Source organism: Anomalospiza imberbis, chromosome 7, assembly GCF_031753505.1.
Source record: "Anomalospiza imberbis isolate Cuckoo-Finch-1a 21T00152 chromosome 7, ASM3175350v1, whole genome shotgun sequence".
In the NCBI taxonomy this organism is placed as follows: Eukaryota; Metazoa; Chordata; class Aves; order Passeriformes; family Viduidae; genus Anomalospiza; species Anomalospiza imberbis.
The window spans coordinates 3,023,774-3,036,520 of NC_089687.1; the positions used below are offsets into that span (position 1 = coordinate 3,023,774).

At 39.9% G+C, this 12,747-nt stretch overlaps 1 long non-coding RNA gene across 2 annotated transcripts in view; it reads left to right on the forward strand.

The window, feature by feature from the left end:
• LOC137476790 (uncharacterized) overlaps positions 1–4,984 on the forward strand; it is a 35,263-nt gene extending 30,279 nt beyond the window's left edge. For both annotated transcript variants that reach the window (XR_011000598.1, XR_011000599.1), the window contains exon 5: positions 4,934–4,984. This is a non-coding gene — a long non-coding RNA (uncharacterized lncRNA). The remainder of the gene's footprint in view (positions 1–4,933) is intronic.
• The last annotated feature ends 7,763 nt before the right edge of the window (positions 4,985–12,747 follow it).

The window sequence follows — 12,747 nt, forward strand, 5'->3', positions numbered from 1 at the left end:
CCTTCACCCTCACAGTACTGTCATTTATATGCTATCAGCTCATTAAATTCACATTAAGATACTCCATGGGACTTTAGGAGCTATTAGTGCACCTAAAATGGCATAACAAAATCTCAGTTCACTTTAAGAGAGATGGCATTGCGACATTTTGTATTTCATCACTGAATTATTATAGTCTCAGATGCATTCTGCTGTGATGGTAATGGAAGGAGGAATACTAGAGAGGAAAGCTGTCCATTTGTTTATCCCCAGGGAGAGAAAAAAGAAAGTTTGATAAAAAACTAGAGTGAAAGTAAAGCATTAACAATTTAACCCCTGTAGCAATGCTAAAGAACACGCAGGATTTTTGTATTCTGCTTTTCAGGATATTTAAAATGAAGAAAGAAGGGAAATTTTGTATGTAGGGAGTTGCTCCAGGCAATAGAAGGTGCAGCAAATGTACTGCATGAATGCAGACATCTGAGTCCTTTATAGGTGAAGTCTCTCATGACAGCCATAAACTACCTTCCTTTGAATCAATTTTAATGGTAAAAATGGTTATTGTGATTAAAGTTGATGTTCTTGTTAGTTTGCTGTTGTTTTCCCCCCCTTTTCTTTCATCAGAAAATAAGTGTGCTCTTCTAGGTAAATCTACAACCTTGTGTCTATAAATCCCACGTGGGATAATCCCCAGGCATCAGGCTCAGGAAAGAATAAGGAAAAGTGAAGCCATACCAAGTAATCATTAAAGAGTTAATAAATATTTATACTTAAATACTAAAGAAACACTACACTGCTTGATAAATAGTAATTAAAAAAGATATCTGAATTAATGAATATATATTTATGGTTTGGATCTGGAAAATAGCTTGATTTGAGAATGTTTTTTCTACACAATAACAGCAGCTGTACATGAAATACATAAATAATATGTATTGAAGGGTAGAGAATAAGTTAAATTCAGTTTTTGATGCAAAGGTAATTTTCTTATAAGTGTGATTAATCAAAAAAATCAGGAGTGAGATGAAAAACGTTCAGTCACTTTATGTGTTATATTTTTCTTAATACCTATTCAGAAAACATAATAATTCCTTAGAAGTGCTTCCTTCCCTCTCCAGTAAAAAAAAAAAAAAAATTCCACGAGCTTAGCCTCACATGGAATAAAAGGCATCAGAAGAGGAGGGAAATTTGAGAGTCTAAAGCATTGTGGAGCTTCCAAATGTGCACATTCACTGGGGGTGAAACTCATCCCTGTGTGAGAGTCAGCACCAGCCCAACTTAAAACTTCCAAAATCCCTTTTAACTGCAAGAAACTGACACAGAGCACCTTGCTGGAGCAGAAAGGAATCTCTTCAGTGGAGAGGGAGCTCAAAGGCTTTGGGAGAGCATTGCAAGAGAAAGGTTTTGAAAAGAGAGGAAAGGAAAAAGGGAATGATAATAATAATAATAATAATAATAATCACTGAATACCTGCACACTGAGCACCTGCTTAATTTAATGTTTGACTACATTAAGAGCATAATCTCTTCAGCACAGTGATTCTGCTGTTTATTAGACAGTTCACCTGTTGGAAAGCATGAGAGCCTCCAGTTTTATCATTGTTTTGGTTTGAACAGACAGGTGTCAGCTAAGGAAGGCAGGAGCCTCCCCTGAAATGGAGAATGTAAACCTCCTCCCCCCCAGTTGTTATAATTTTGAAATTAAGGGACTCTCAGGCAAAGATATGGGAGCAGGAATAACAGTTCTTTACTAGGGAAGAAAATAAAAAAAAATAAAATTAAAATGCAGTAATACAAAACAGCACTGGCAGAGTGAGAACAGGCCCTGGCAGCCTGTGGGTCAGGGTGGTGGCAGCAGTCCCATCCCATGGTGGCTCAGCCCTCCTGCAGTGCCAGCTGTGCTTCTGCTGGAGCAGGGATCCTGGACAAGAGTGGAGTTTTCCTCTGAAGCTCCAGGGCTGCTGGAGATGGGCCTGGGCTTCCTCTGGGAATGCAGTGGGGAAGAAAGCTGCTCCTCTGGGAATGCAGTGAAGGCTGTTCTGGTGTTCCAGGCCTCAGATTGTATCCAGGTAGGAATGCTTGGCTCCTCCCCCTGGGCCGTGAATCTCGCCATGGGATGATGGAATTTTCTCAGCCATGCAGGGACACTCTCTGTCCATGGCCAGAAGATAATAATTAATGGCCATGAACAGAAGGGATCTCCTGGAGGGAGGTTTGGCTGTGGGAGAGACAAAGAAAAACTGCCCAATGAACAGCAGAGAACATCCCCAGCTCTAGAGATGGTGATAGAACACACACCCCCAGCCACATCTTGCATTTCCAACCTAAGGCAATCATCAGGAAACACCTCTGGAGTGGCGATTCAATGCTGAAACCACACCGTGGAGAGAGTTTTCTGTCAGAAGAAAAGATGTGTTGCACTTAAACTCTTGGGTTTTACCAGCTCTTGTTGGTTTGCCCTTCCCTGGCGTTGTGGGATCCTGATGATGTTGGACGCTGACCTGAGCACTGGGAGTCTTGGGAAGCAGCACAGTTTGTTCCTATAAACTAACATAGAGGAATGAATAGGGAATTTTGTCCAGTCTGGGGCAGGATTTTTAAAGGTCTGATGAAGATTTACAGTCCCAGTGTTATTGTTAAAGAGCACCAAATTTTAACCTCTCTTCAGGCAGTGGTAGAGTTGAAGCCATTAGGAGTTGTTGCACATAAACAGGGGAACTTAATGTTTAGAACCATTTGAGGCAAAAATCAGGAATAGTTGTGCAGTTTTGGGGAAACTGTGGGACAACCTGAGGGAAGATGTCAAACCCAAAGAATGTAAGGTGACTGACAGATCAATCTGGTCAAGGGTGGCTGAAAATGTCTGTATTTTAAGGGTTCTGCTCTAGCCTTAAAATGCAAACTAATTAGAATAGTTGGAGAAAAAGACAACAATATTTAGGTTTATTTGTATATTTATTTCCAAGAGACAAGAGTCAATGTGTGAAGAAAACAAAAGGTTAAACTTTTTTTGGTACTTGCCATGTTACCAGTGACACATTCAGAGAAGCATATTTCAAAGTCAATTTTTGTTTTTTCCAAGGGAAACCTCAGTGGTCGGGAGAAGAAATTCAAGCCTGGAAGCTGTGGCAAATTTAATCCAAACACTGCAGGAGCAGTTGCACCAAGCTCACAAATTTTAAGCTCCAAGTCATGTTTTGTGACCCCTTTGTCATGGATTATGGGCATTCACTGGCTGAATCCATGAGAACATGACCATCTATGTAGGAATATGGTTTTATAACCCATTACACCATTTATTTTAAGATAGATTATATATCAATTTAGATTTTGTTTACATGTATTTATTTAGATAGAAGTAGTTCTTGCTGCTCTTCAGTGGCAAGTGGTTGTGTAGAAGTCACTCCTACCATCAATGGATGAATTAAAGCTTGACTCCTTGTGCTGGCTCAGATGGAGGATTGCTTCAGATCCACAAAACTTTAAATGCGGAAAATAATTTCTTCCTAGAAGAGCATATGTTGTCAGGGAATATCCTGCAGCAAAGGAGCTCCAGCACAGCAAATTCAGAGCAGAAGAGCCTCCAGTGCTGCTGAGAAGACTGGGAGAAATCTTTGTTGTGTTTTTTTCCCAAACCCAGCATAGCAGTCAGGTTACTGAGAATCACATTTGGTCCAAAATGTATCAGAGTTGACTAAAACTGTCCCTTCCAAAGGAAATGCCAAGGGCAGATGGACCCACTCCTACTCCAGGCTAGGAGCATGGGCTGGGTGCTGAGGATGAGGACATGGCAGAAGAGTTGTTTTCCATCCTGTCACCCTTCAAAAACTCAATGTGAGCCTTTTATCTGCTGTGCTACAGCTGAAAATGCCAAATAGAAATAAAATAAACTTCGACATCGTTACCCTAAACCAGAGTGGCTGATTTTACACCAAGAGAACCAGTGACTGTGGTATTTAATAGCATTCAGGGATATCTAATTTGCAATTTTTCATCAGGTCCAAATAATTCATGTTGTTTGCTATTATAAAGTAGCTTTTATTTCACTTCTCTCTTGGCCACCCAGGCCCTGTTAAATGTCTTGCACTGTGTCTTACTGATTTTTAATATTTATTTTATAAGGTGAAGCACAGTCTATCCTCTGTTCTTGTTTAACCACCTAAGCCAAAAATCCCCTTCAGCTAGTAAAGAGCTTAATTTTGCACCTTAGTTTTTTGTCACACCTCATGACACGGAGCAGATAATCATTACTGCCACTAATGGCCCTGTTAATCCTTTCACAGGTATTCACTGAAGCTGCTGGAAGTAACTGTTGCTTTGGCTGATCTAGAGCTCAGGATCTGGGTATTATGTGGTGTGCCAATGAAAAAAATAAAAACATGGGATGTTCTCACTGTAAATTGTTCTTACAGACCTGCACAGCTCCATGGCATCTCCAGGGGGGTTCAGCAGGACCACTGTGCTCTCAAAAGCTGAAGTTAAACCAACCAGAAGTTAAGCCAGGACCTGCCTGGGCTGGTTTGCAGAATCCACCCCACTATCCCACTCTCCTAATGTTTTAATTTCCTCAGTAAGCAGTTGGAGAGGACTGGGAGTAGAATAAATTGAGCTGAATAAATTCATGCTTTTTTTAAAGAATCATATAATCATAGAAAAGCCTCAGTAAGAAGTGAGCAGAGAGATCATCTCATTCCAACCCCTCTGCCATGGGCAGGGACACCTTCCACTCTCCCAGGTTACTCAGAGTCCCATCCAACCTGGCCCTGGAACTTCCAGGGATCCAGAGGCAGCCCGAGATGCTCTGGGCAACCTGTGCCAGGGCCTGCCCACCCTCACAGACAAGGATTTTTCCTAATACCTAACCTAATATCTAATCTGCTGTCAGTGTGAAGCCATCCCCCCTTGCCCTGTCCCTCCAGCCCACTGTAAATTGTCTCTCCCCGCCTTTCTTGCAGGCTCCCTTCAGGTCCTGGCAGGCCACAGTGAGGTCACCCCGAAGCTTTTCTTTCCCAGGCTGAACAATCCCAGCTCTCCCAGCCTTTTTTCCCAGCAGAGCTGCTCCATCCCTCTGCTTATCTCTGAATTCCTCCTCTGGGCTGTCTCCAGCAGCCCCAGGTCCTCCCAGGGCTGGGGCAACTCTGCAGGTGGGTATTGTAAATGCAGGTGAACCCAGTGGGAAGAAATGCTGATGTCTGACTCCAGTTCAGAAGGCTGAATGATTTCTTCATTATAACTGTACTATAATACATTAATATACTATTTAAAGGAGATACTAAAGCTACAAACCTACTTTTTCTAACTACCATATCTAACTCACTCACAACTCGTGCCCCTCTCTGATAGTGCAGCCACAGGTGGGTTGGGTTGGCCATCAGCTCAAACAATCCTCACCAGAACCCAGTCAAGCAATCACCCCAGGTGAACAATTCTCCAAACACATTCCACATGGGAAAAACAAGGAGCAGAAATAGAAATTGTGTTCTCTTTCTTTCCTCTGTGCTGCTCTAGGAATAAATCCTGAGAGAGAGAGGAATGTGCCTGCCACAGGTGGGGTCTCACCTGAGCAGGGCAGAGGGGCAGATTTGCCCCTTCCCTGCCTCCCTGGCTGTGGGATAAGCTGTGGTCATGCTTTCCTGGTCCATGTCCAGCTGGGCCTCTGTGCCAGAGAACAGCAATGCTGTTTTGAGCACCTACAAAGATGGGTTTGGCACTGACACTCCTTCAGCGGGCAGGAGAGATCCTGACCTGCCTTCCTCCTGTGGCTGCACACGAGGTTCTGTATCAATAAGAAAATTATTTGTGCTATCTCAGTCAATTAAGGAGTGTATTTAGAAATAATGAAGTGAAGCCCAGAGCTGTAAGGTGTGCTATGTGCTTTAACAAAACAAACAAGCAAAATAGGAAATTCATCCCAGCCTGAATGATTAATAGCAACTTTAGTTAAATATGAAAGCAATAATATTCTGTGAAATGTAGACTAAAATTTAAAAAAGAGAACCCCATCTCAGAGTGAACCTCAAGTTAAATCAGGAAGGGAAAAAAATAGAGATTTGTGTTGTTTTTTTTTCTGGGGGAAAATAAATATAAAAGGTCACAGCATGTCTCTAACTTATGTGGACGTGGCTGGAGGGAAATGCTGTGTGCAGAGCTCTCCCATGGACTGCAGGCTGCAGCTCAAAGCAGTAATAGTGGGCGATCAGTCAGTGCCCTGCTTCTGCCTTGTGCACTTGTCTGAGGCAGAAGATCCTGGATGTTGGGATTCCTGGGGGAAAATCTCTGCCATTGGTGCTGAGATGCAACTCTGGATTGTAGCCAAATCCCCAGCTGGACCTAGCACCACCACAACAGGAAAAGTTCTGTGACATTTTATGGTGTTTGATAATGGCACATTAACATCTTTAGCCATGGTCGACTCTTGCTTGGGGTTTGGCTGTGGGAATGAGTTACTGTGGCTTGACAAATTAACAGACATCAGTTGAGCCTTAGAAACCAGTTTGGTGCACCCTCATGGCCTGTGGCAATGGGAAGGTAAAATGGATTATAAGAGAAAGAGAAAGAGAGAGAGAAGGAAAGAGAGAGAAAGGGAGAGAGAGAGAGAAAGAAAGAGAGAGAAAGAGAGGGAGAGAGAGAAAGAAAAAGAGAGAAAAAGAGAGAGAAAGAGAGAAAGAGAAAAAAGAGAGAAAGAAAGAAAGAAAGAGCTAGAAAGAAAGAGAGAAAGAAAGATTCTTTCTTCCTTTCTCTATCTTAGTTGGTTTATCCTTTTTTTGAGGTGGCCCAAGACCATGCAAGTGAGGCAGAGCAGATAGTAGTTTTTCAGTCTGTGGTACATTTGTGTCTCAGCTCTTGGCCTATAAATTTTCCTGTGCTGTGGTTGCCTCAAAATCCTAAAAAAAGCCAAAGGCAGATTAGTGTAGATGTCTGCAGGTCCCTGCCTTTGGTGGGAATGATGAGGGATGGGCCATCAGCTGGACTGGTGTAAGGTAATGGGTGAAAATCAAGCAGACAAAGTTAATGGCAGCTCTTGAATACATGATCCCCACAAAATCAGAGTGTTTGGCAACTTTCAGACAGATCCACATGAAGTTCTTAGCTCCTTTTTGGATTTTGCCTCTTCTGTAACACAGGGTCTCATGTCAGAGAAAGGGTGGTGGGGGCAGAAATTAAGATATTTGTTAAAGTTTGAAGTGATTAATTTCTGAGTGTGGATTTCTCCAACATTTTCTTTCTTTCTAAAGAAGCAGTGTGTGATATGACACATGTTACAATGCACTCAGACACACTGGTAATTTTGTGGGGGACAGATAAAGCAGATTTTTGGGGTGACTTCAGCTTTGTGTGCCTCACTTTGTTATGAAAGGCCATAAATAGCCCAACCTCAGTCTGACACCCTTCAGGAAATACTTCTTCTAGCACTGAAATTGTCAAATACACCAATTTCTGTTTTAATTACGTGTTAATTAGACATGTTAGACATTATGTTCCATTATGTATTGCTCTGGGAAGGGTAGAGGAAACATGGTGGTGCTTATTTGCATGTTGTGGGGAGAGCGATTGTTCATTTGGGGGGATGAAAATGCTTTTTTAAAGAGTAAACAGGCAAAAAAAACACCAACCTTTCCTTTTAGGTTATTTTCTGTAGAACCTCCTTCATCTCTCTTGGAGAGTCTCAGCACCTCATAGCACAATGATTTTCTCTTGTAGACCATGGTGTGGGTTTTCCTAATAATTATTAACAGTGGTTTAGTGTGATAGGGGGCCTAAAATGTTTCCTTCTAACCTAAATTCTTGGCTGCAGTATATGGGCATCTGGAGGGTGAGTGCTGTGATGGTCTGTGGTTAGACAAGATAATGGAATTTATGTCTTAAACTCTGCCACTATAAACATGGACTGCAGAGCCATGAGTGGAAGACCACTTGGACTAAAATCTTGGGGTAAAGCAAGTTGCAGATAGCAGAAAACAACATCTGAGTTTAGAAGAGTTTAAAATCCATAACAGCAGTAAAAAGAATGATTACAAATCTATACAATAAAAGAGACAGATTGGAATAAAATAGCATAGAAAAGTTTGAGAAAACCATGTTATAAAATCATATAAATCAAGATTGACCAGGGTGGCCATGGGTCCAACAGTGGCTTCAGGTCTTGCTGGTTGTACTCACTGCTAGATCAGATTTCAAAACATTTATTTGACCTTGACAAAACCCACCCTGCTCCATGTTTACTTGTATGAACATTTATTAAGCCATAAAAAGCAAAAACCTGCTGTCCTTCAGCCAATCCTGGTTGCCAGTAGGGAGCTGAAGTTGCAGGGATGAGATATGCTTTGGAAATATTGTTTTCTCAGGATGCTTGTTGGTGGAGTGTTGGGAAAACATGGTTTAGGAGGTATTTAACAAACCTGCATGTGAAGGAAAGCACTGTATTTGTCGGGGTTTTAATTGCATGTATACATTTTACTTTTATTTCTTTTAAAATAATGGGACATTTCAGTATCTGGCATGGATGCGTATGATCTGCTTTTAACTTAAATCTGCTCTAAGCACAAATAAGGGCTGCAGCCAAGATAAAATGATATTTAAAGCTAGACCAGAGTCCTATATACTCCACCATACTCTTATAACTATCTCTCTAAAATTATAAATAAATCTGATAGTGGTTAATTGAGAGATGTGGACTGTCCTACTCAGCCTGAAATGTTGACCTGGTACTGAGGTTTCAGTATCTAACCCCTGTCAGGTGGGAGGGTTTCAGGCAAGTCAGATCACCCTGGCTGTGTCTTATTTAACCCATAACTATGTCCTCTTGGAAACCTTGGGATTTGCTGCTGAGCAGGATATCCCTGTTTCATAGGGAATCAGCCAGATTTATAACTGTGGTTTGTAGCTTAGGAAAACATATAACCAAAAAAAAAAAAAAATCAGTGTAGAACACTGATAACCCCTCTAATAAATATTTTTATTTTTGTGGTTGTTTTGACTCCCAAAAACAAGCAGGAACATTTCAGAGTTTCACTAGGTCTGTCTGTTATTCCTGCTTTGGTTATATGTCAGACTTAAATCAAGATCCACACCAGACAAAACCTGCTGTCTGCTCTCCCTGCCTGACAATATTTGCTTGATGAGAACTTGGACTCTCACTGGTGAGGAAAGAAACTGTTCCTGAGCTCATCTGTCGGTGCAAGAACTGCCTCAAGAGCATCCAGCAGCTCTGCAAGGTCTGAAATGAATCTGTCAGTGCACTGACCTTGCCTTTGCCCTTATTCCAAGTATATGCATTGCTAGATATCAACAATCTAAACAGAGCTAAAACCCTAAGCAACCAAAACATAAACAATCAAAACAACAAATGCATTTGTTGCATTAGCTGACAGCACCCATAATGTCACTGGACAAATATGTAAATACTGACCTAAATCCCTTTTGCTGGAGACTTTTGTGCTCATTTTAAATGTTGGAACAGACAGCAGCTCCAGCATGCATAGCCCTGGGTCTGACCAGGAACCTCGGAGCCCATATGGGTGCAGAGCCCTTCTGCTCCTCCTCAGACTCCACAGGACTTCAGGGAGCCCTGCTGGAAAGAGGGTTTCATTCTTGTTAATTTTGGCACCACTCATTAGCATTCAATTAATTAAAACCAAGCTTCTAATATCTTTTGGCCAGGTTCAAAAAAATAGACATCTAAATGCGCAGAAAACTGGAGTGCTGACCCAATCCATCAATTAGCTGGACATTAATTGCATTTTTTCCCAGTGACTTCAGGACTGTGGATCAAACTAAATGTGGTAGTCTGGGTGGAATCATATTTTTGCTGCCGAGCCCAAAAGACTTTCCTAGGTGTTTCCTGAAGTGGGGTGATGAACATGGATGTTCCTTTCCATCAGGGTGGTGAATGGAAGCAGGATAACAATGCCTTGGTGCTGCCTGAGCAGGGAATCCCAGCCTCTCCAAGCTCAGATTTTGAAGCACCATGGAAATGGATATCAAGTGGTATCAATTGATAGCTCATTTTCAGCCTTTTGGCTCAGCAGGGGGGGCTCAGTTTTCCCAGCACTATCTCCTCCCCAAAGAACAGGAGGGGCTGATGATGCGGGTCAAGATGAAACCGAAAGGCTGGATGGATTTTCAAATTTTTAAACATCCAAGGAACGGTTTTTAGCAGTAAGGATGAAAATATCTGCACTGTACAGTTAGTTGGGACACAATTTTATGTGTCAGGACTGTCCAGGTTAGTGTATAATTGCCCGTGTCCACATAAATGGAAAAAAAGTAGCCACTTCATCATTAAGTATTCAAGCAAACCTGTCTTTATATTGCAATAACTTTCATAAAACAAACTTAGAATAGTTTTAAAGGTTTCTTTTCCCCTCAGATAACAGGTTTTTTTGGTAAGGATTAGACAGCTGTTGATGTTGACACCTCTGTATGACTTTTTAACTTCTTCTGGAGCACCTCTTCCTCACCACGGTGATGTTCACGTCGAGGTAGACAGCGTTCCCCGACTCCTGGAGATCTGTGATCTGCTTTATGCACAATATTAAGTGTTTGTGGTATTTCCAAATGCTTAACTCAGGCTGATTTCAGCAGGAGCCAGGCAGCTCGCTGCCTTCTGGGATCCGTGATGCAATTTACTATGTTTAAAACAGCCATAATGCCATTTACCTGCCTCAGTGAAATTTTATGAGGATAAAACTAAAGCTGGAATTGTCCTTATGAGTGTTTCAGACAGCACACTCTTCAACAGCTTTTTTGGGAAAGCATTTTCAGTCGCTGTGCTGTGAGGAGATGTGGAGGGAATCAATTTGTTGCGATTTTAAGGGTGCTGAAAACCAGAATTTAATCTTCTCTAGTGATGTTTGCAGTGTTTAGAATTTCTGTGGGCAGCATTTCTACTTGGAATAATTTTTAACAGTAATCTGGATGTTTCTAAACATGATTGGAAGTGATCATAGAATTCTAGACTGGGTTGGGTTGGAATGGACCTTAAAGCTCATCCAGTTCCACCCCTGCCATGGGCAGGGACACCTTCCACTATCCCAGGTTGTTCCACTCTTATTTTGGTCTGTGATAGTGAAAATAGAATAAAATCCTTTTTACTCTGTTACAGGGAGACTCTCCAGGGTTTTGTGCAGATTCATGTTTGGAACCTTGCTGTCAGTTCTCTGATTTCACCTCAGTTCTCCTCATTTTCAGTATCAGCACATGAAGGAAAAAAAAAAAAAAGGATTGCTTAAACACATATCTCTCCCACTGAAATAACAGGTAGTTTCTAAATAAAAACACAATAAAAACACACAGTATTTGAACACTTCAAATATTTGGTTTCTTATATGATTATGGAAGTGCAGCATGTCGCTGCTTCTCTATAATACTGAAAGTCACATTTTTAATAGAAGTTCTGTTATCTGCTCTTGTGTAATTTCTTCTAAAATACTAAATAACCAAGGAAAATTTTCATTTGTAATGTAATTTAATTCTGGATTTTATTTTGATTCTGGTCGAGGTTAACTTTGATGTTTTCAAAATGAATTTCAAAGACCATTTATTCAGCTAATTTTGAGGGCAAAAACAGACTGAAACTTTTATCCCAGTTGGTAAGCAGCTATCCCCTAGTTTTATTCAAGTTTTCACATAAAAATGCCAGTCGGGAATAAAACTGACAAATATATTCAATCAAAGATGGAATATTTTTTCCTCTTAAGTTGCAAATGGCTTCATTAAAATAAAAGCACCACCTTAGGGATTGCATAAAGCAGAATATTGGTACCTAAATGGTATTTATGACTCGGCTAAATGTAAAGTGAATTAAAATTTAAAGGATTATAGTCAGGTAGGCCAGAGAGGAATGTCCATTAAGAGCTGAAAGAACCTGCTGTCCCCAGCGACAGGCACACGTCGGGCTGGGGGTCAGACACCTCCACACTTAGTGGCACTGGAAATGGAAATATCCTGGGTGAACCCTGAGCTACTTGGGGGTTGTTTACTCCAGGCAGAGAAAAAAATCCTCCAAACATTCAGGGATGTGCTTAATTTTATGTACATTTTGTGGGTATGAGATATGGACTTATGTGAGTGTAGGTAGAAGTATATCTATTAATGAAATATGTAGAATGCCTATAATAATACATATTATTAATATATTGCTATTATTAATAATTATATAATATATATTAATATATATATAATATAATATAATATAATATAATATAATATAATATAATATAATACAATATATATTTTATATATATTTATATTGTTATATCTATTATTATATATTATATATTATAATATATAATTTGTATTAATGATTCTATAATAAATGTTTATATAAATAATATATATCATATACAGTTATATATAATTATATAGTATTTAATATAAATATTATAAAATAGGTTATAGATAATATATATAATATAATAACTCTATAATCAACAATCTCTATATTTTATACAGAGATTATTGATTGCAATATGTTAGCTATTATAACTATTTATTATATATGTATTTTAAATCTAGATACACATAATATGTATTGTATGTAATAGAGTTATCTATATCATATAAATATATATAATATCAAATTATACACAGATATGTATTATATTTGGATATAAAGTACTACTAGGACTAGCAGGAAATTGCTGCTGAAAAAGAAAACCACAGTTAATTATTTAAATTATAACCTATTTCAGGTTAAAGTCATTAAAATAAATTTGTTTACACACACCTTCATGTTTTACACATGCCATGACAAACTCTGCTGCTTCCA